This window comes from Bos mutus, chromosome 13 (genome assembly GCF_027580195.1).
Source record: "Bos mutus isolate GX-2022 chromosome 13, NWIPB_WYAK_1.1, whole genome shotgun sequence".
Classification (NCBI taxonomy): domain Eukaryota; kingdom Metazoa; phylum Chordata; class Mammalia; order Artiodactyla; family Bovidae; genus Bos; species Bos mutus.
Window position 1 is genome coordinate 43,358,663 of NC_091629.1, and position 5,944 is coordinate 43,364,606.

The following is a 5,944-nucleotide window of genomic DNA, read 5'->3' on the forward strand; positions in this document are numbered from 1 at the left end:
TACCAATGACCTTTATCTCATCTCTCTGCCTTGATTCTCACCCCAGCCCCATGAGGTCTGCACCATCATTAGCTCCATTTTGCAGATGAGGATCATTGAGGCTCAGAAAGGGTTAAGTGACTCACCCAGGATCACATGGCCAGGAAAGGATGAGTGCCCAGTTTGAACCCTAATCTGTCTGAATCTTTGGTATTTAAAAATTTGTCCTGCCAGCTGGGAGAGGCAGGAAATGGGCAAATGTTTCTTAAGGAATCACGTACCAGAATCTTTCATGCCTTTATCTCATTGAATCACCATGGCAGCACTTCAAAGTAGGTATTTTAATAGTCTTGATTTATAGCTGCTTGCTCATAGAGTGTTAGTCTTTCAGTACAAGGAGTGACTTTGGGGAGGTAGCCCAGCTTTGGAGCAAACCACTTTCAGCTTCAGCTTCAACTGTGGAGCTGTGTGACCCAGGATAAGTTGCTTAACTTCTCTGTGCTTCAGCTCCTGATGGATAATCTTGGCACCTACCTCCTAAGTGATTTGAGGATCCATGACTTTATATCTCCATGAGGGGCTCATGGTCGGGGCTCAGTACTTGTTTTCTGTTATTATTTGGCAGCCTTGGGCTAGACTCTGGCATACCCCTACCCCCACCCCCCGCACCATCCATTGCTCAGTGGGTTATAATGATCTACAGGGTTTTCATCACTAGAAACTATTCATGCCAATCTGACCCCACCAATAACAACTTCCCCAAAACACACCTCCCTATTTCTCTTTTATTTGAAGATGAAATTCATATTTCTACTATCTACTATAGGTGTGTCTGAGAGCAAAAAAAAAAAAAAAGAAAATTAATTTTAAAAAGCCTGGAATTCAAAACCCAAAAACCTTTGAAGCTGCAGCCAGCTGAAAAAAATTGCAGTCAACTGTAGTCACTCATGTTTATCACGGAGGGAAAAAAAACGTTCACTCCAAACAAAGCCGCTTACCAGGGAGAGGGAAAATATGAGAAGTATTTGGTCAAATGCTTCATTTGCTGCAGAGCCGGCCCCTGAGCCGCTTACCCAGCAAGGCATTTCACCCACCGGGGGCTTGGCCTCTCCCCCTCCACCACCCCAGGAAGTTATTAAGTTGAAAATAATGAAGGTTGCTAAGTGATTTCCCCTCTTGTGAAACCGCTAGAAAGGAATCCTGTCATTGTTTAATTAAAAAATGAAGAAGGGAAAGAAGGAAGGAAAGAAGTGGAGGAAGGAAGGAAAGAAAGAGAGAGGAAAGAGAGATGGGGGAGGGAGGGGACGGGAAGAAAGGAAGCCCTGTGATGTGCTTAGACGCTGCTGGGGTTCTCCTGGGGGCTGGAATGGGGTTGGGGGGATATCTCTGCTTATCACAGAATGAGTTCATTTCCCACTCAGCTGGAAAGTGGAGGGCCCTGCCAGGCCCTCCTCCAGCTACCCCCACCCCTTGCTGGCACCTCTGTTTGGGCAGTTGCCTCTTTCCTGCACCCAGGAGGGAACAAAGGGATTCTGAAGTTCTCTTGGCACCTTATGCCAGTTTCTCCTAAAGGCACAAAGGTCCAAATAAGAACACAGAGCAGAAGTTCTGGATTCAGACTGACTCCAGTGTTTCCCAGTTGCATGGCCTGGAAAGGTCCCTGGCTTTTGCTTGACTGTGACTTTGTGTGTGTGTTCGTCACTCAGTCATGTCCGACTCTTTGTGTCTCCATGGACTGCATGCCAGGCTCCTCTGTCCATGGAATTCTCCAGGCAAGAATACTGGAGTGGTTTGCCATTCCCTTCTCCAGGGGATCTTCCTGACCCAAGAATCGAACCCAGGTCTCCTACATTGCAGGCAGACGCCTTACTGTCTGAGCCACCAGGAACGCTTACTTATGTGCAAAACAGGATCAGTAATGTATTTATTCTGCCTACATATTTAGGCTGAACTCTGTGTAGGTCAAAAATGGCCAAATATCAGTAATTCCATAAGGTTCTACCTGAATCTGGGGCTTCGCTGGTGGCTCAGACAGTAAAGAATCCTCCTGCAATGCAGGAGACCCAGGTTCTCTATCGACCCAGGTTCCAGGGTCAGGAAGATCCCTGGCAACCCACTGCAGTATTCTTACCTGGAGAATTCCATGGACAGAGGAGCCTGCTGGGCTGCAGTCCATGGAGTCGCAAAGAGTCGGACACAACTGAGCGACTAACACCTGAATCAGTTAAAAAGGGAAGAGTGTTAGGGGAAGCGCACTGACTGAAACCACCCACCCTCGCCAGGCACCATAGTAACTATTTGCATGAGCTGTTTTACGACAGGAGGTCCTGGTAAGGAACACGGAACTAATAAGCCACCACCAACCGGAAGAGTTCGGGAAAAGTAAAAAGGAGACACCACATGTCCAACCACCTCCCAGAATCCTTCTCTCTGGCATCCATCTTGGCTGAACAAGGCATGCACCACTAGAAAGGACTTTGAGTTGGAATGACTGGCTAAAGACAACCCGGAAACTAATCCCATCACCATAAAACCTGAGACTGCAAGCCACATGGCAGAGCAGTTCTCCTGGGTTCCCTTACCCTACTGCTCTCTACCCAGGCATGCTTTCTCAATAAAATCTCTTGCTTTATCAGCACATGTGTCTCCTCAGAAAATTCACTTCTGAGTGTTAGACAAGAGCCCAGTTTCAGGCCCTGGAAGGGGTCCCCCTTCTTGCAACAGGAGTATTTTGAAAGTGGTTAAGGGTTGTACTGATTTTGTTATTGTTTTTCAGTCGCTAAGTCATGTCCAACTCTGTGTGACCCCACGGACTGTAGCACGTCAGGCTTCTTTGTCCTTCACTATCTCCCGGAGTTTGCTCAGACTCGCGTCCACTGAGTTGGTGATAACCATCTAACCATCTCATCCTCTGCCACCTTCTCCTTTTGCCTTCCATCTTTCCCATCATCAGGGTCTTTTCCAATAAAACAGCTGTTCACATCAGGTGGCCAAAGTATTGGAGATGCAACTTCAGCATCAGTCCTTCCAGTGAATATTCAGTTTGATTTCCTTTAGGACTGACTGGTTTGATCTTCTTGCTGTCTAAGGGACTCTCAAGAGCCTTCTCCAGCACCACAGACATTAACTTATTCCACAGGGATCCCGTGAATGTCTCCAACATGCTGGTACTAGATTGTCAGCATGTATTGGGGACACTGCTTAATCCTTGCAACAACCTCAGGGATGGATGCTATTGTTCCTCATTTTATGGCTGAGGAGACCAAGGTTCTTGTGGCTAGAATCACATATCCTGGGACATTCAATGAGATGTAGAGTAGCCAGAATTTGAACTCAAGCAGTCTGGCTTCCAAACCTAAATTAAGCTCTTCATCATTAAGTAATCAATCATCAGTTATTTTTTTAAAAAATCTTTGTATTCATTCAATAAATATTTCTTGATTTTTAAAAATGGTCCCAATGTCTAGGCATTAGGAATAGAGTGATAAGGAAGATAAAGTCTCTGCTCCCATGAGGGAGAAAGATGACATACAGCAGATGAGTACAAACCATTACAGATACTGGTAGGAACAGGAAGGAAGATAAGGAGTGGAGTGGAGAGGCTTCCATATAACGGGAAACTTTTAAAGCCTTTGGAATTTTCTGAGTAATAGGGATGATAGGAGCATCTTTTTTTCCTACTATCTGGCCTTTGACTCCAGTTCCTGACACAGAGCTCCTAAATCCTTCGGAATTTTGTGATAGGAACATCTTTTGCTCTGTTGAGGCATCCCTTGGTAGATTCCTAAGTAGCTTCATGATGCGGGCTGGTCACTGGAAAAACCTGATCTTGGTTAGAAGCTTAGGGCTATTAGCCATACCCCTCAATCTCAGGGGAAGGGTGAGGGGCTGGGGAATGAGTTAATAACTGATCATGCTTACGTGATGAAACTTCCATGGCTGTTGTTGTTCAATTGCTGTGTCGTTTCCGACTCTTTACGACTCCATGGACTGTAGCCCACCGGGCTCCTCTGTCTATGGGATTTTCCAGACAAAAATACTGGAGTGGGTTGCCATTTCCTTCTTCAGGGGAAAAGGCAACCTGACCAGTGATCGAATTGTGTCTGTTGCATTGGCAGGTGGATTCTTTACCACTGAGCCACCAGGGAAGACTGGAATTTCCATAAAAAAACCCTAAATGATGATGTCCAGGAAATGTCCAGGTTCTCAAATGCATTCACATGCTGGGATGGGGGAGCACTCCAGCTCCACAGGAACAGAAGCTCCTAGTTTGACCATTCCCAACCTTGCCCTGTGCACCTCATCAGCTGGGTGTTCATTTTTATTCTTTGTAATAAACCAGTCAATGTAAGTAATGTGTTTCTGAGTTCTGTGAGCAGGTACAGCAAATTATTGAGCCTGGGGGTCATGGGAACCCCAAATTTAAAGCTGGTTGGTCAGAAGTGCAGGAGGTCCAGGACTTGTGATTGACATCTAATGTCAGGTTAGTCTTTTGGGACTGAGCCCTTAATATATGGGGTCTAATTCCAGGTGTTAGTATCAGGATTGAACTGAACTGTAGGATACCCAATTGGTATCCAGAGGGTTGGAGAATTAGTTGGTGTAGGAAAAAACCCACACACACATTTGGTGTTAGAAATGCTGAGAGTACAAACAGAGCATATAGTTGGTGTCAGAAGCAGTATTAATTAGCCCAGCACTGGCTCATGGAAGCATGTGGCTTGAGAAGAGAAGATGAAAGGGTGTGGGATGAGGAAATTTTGATTCCTGGATGACCACATGGTCACCTATGGTGTGGAACAGCAAGAGTGCAGCAAGATAAAGGTTGCTAATGGAATTCAGAGTTGGATCTAACTCCTGGGAGGTTAGCTTACTGTATGCATCAGGAAATTGTGTTTTCTGGTGGCTCAAATGTTAAAGAATCCACCTGCCAGTGCAGGAGACCTGAGTTTGATCCCTGGGTTGGGAAGATCTCCTGGAGAAGGGAATGGCTACCCATTCCAGTGTTCTTGCCTGGAGAATCCCATGGACAGAGGAGCCTGGCAGACTACAGTCCATGGGGTCACAAAGAATCGGACATGATTGAGAAACTAACACTTTCACTTTCAAGAAAAAAAAAAAGCAAGATATATAATGCTTTGGTTTTTGTTGTCTGTAATAGCTAAAATGAAATTAGAACACTGCGTTGGACCTTGACACGAGACAAAGCTCAGATTTCAGTCAGTCTGCCCTTGGTTGCCACCCTCAAAGCCACCCATAAAAGGAAAAATTATGTGAGCACCACAGAAAGTACCCCCCCAAGACCTCTAGCCACCAAGAAACTAGTCCATTATGAGGGGAGGGAAAAACCAAGAAAAGTTTGAAAACAAGGGGGATAGCGTGAAAGGAGTTGTCTTGTGGATCAGTGTCATCCAATTCCTGAAGAACCTTAAATAGAAGGAAATTTGAGAGTGACTAACTCAGGGGCAGTACCATTAGTGTGTAAACTGCAGAGTAGAAGAGGCTGTGTTTGATGGGTGGTCTGGGTGCTGGTATTGGGGGAGGCCAGGATGGCTGGGACATCTGGAATGGAGCAAGGGCAGTAAAGAAGGGCAGCCAGAAGGGTGGAGCAACTTCGAAGTGTGACCTGGGCTCCTGCAGGAGGCTCTCCAGGCAGAGGTGATGGTGGTCGGAGTCCAGGTGCCGGTGGGAGAAGTGGATAGAGTCAGAACCTACCTTGAAGGTAGAGGGGGCAGCACCTCCTGATGTACTCAGTATTCGAGAGAGAAAGAAAAGGCTGTGGTCTTTGAAATTCCAAGTCCACAGCTAGTAACTTGGAGAGAAAAGACTTGTGATCCAGGCTCTTGATACTGCTCAGATATTCTCTTCACTGTTCATTCATTTCACAAGCATTTACTGAGTGCTTACTGTGTTCTTATGCTTAGCACTACAGCAGACCTGGTCTGCTCTCATACAGCTTACGTTC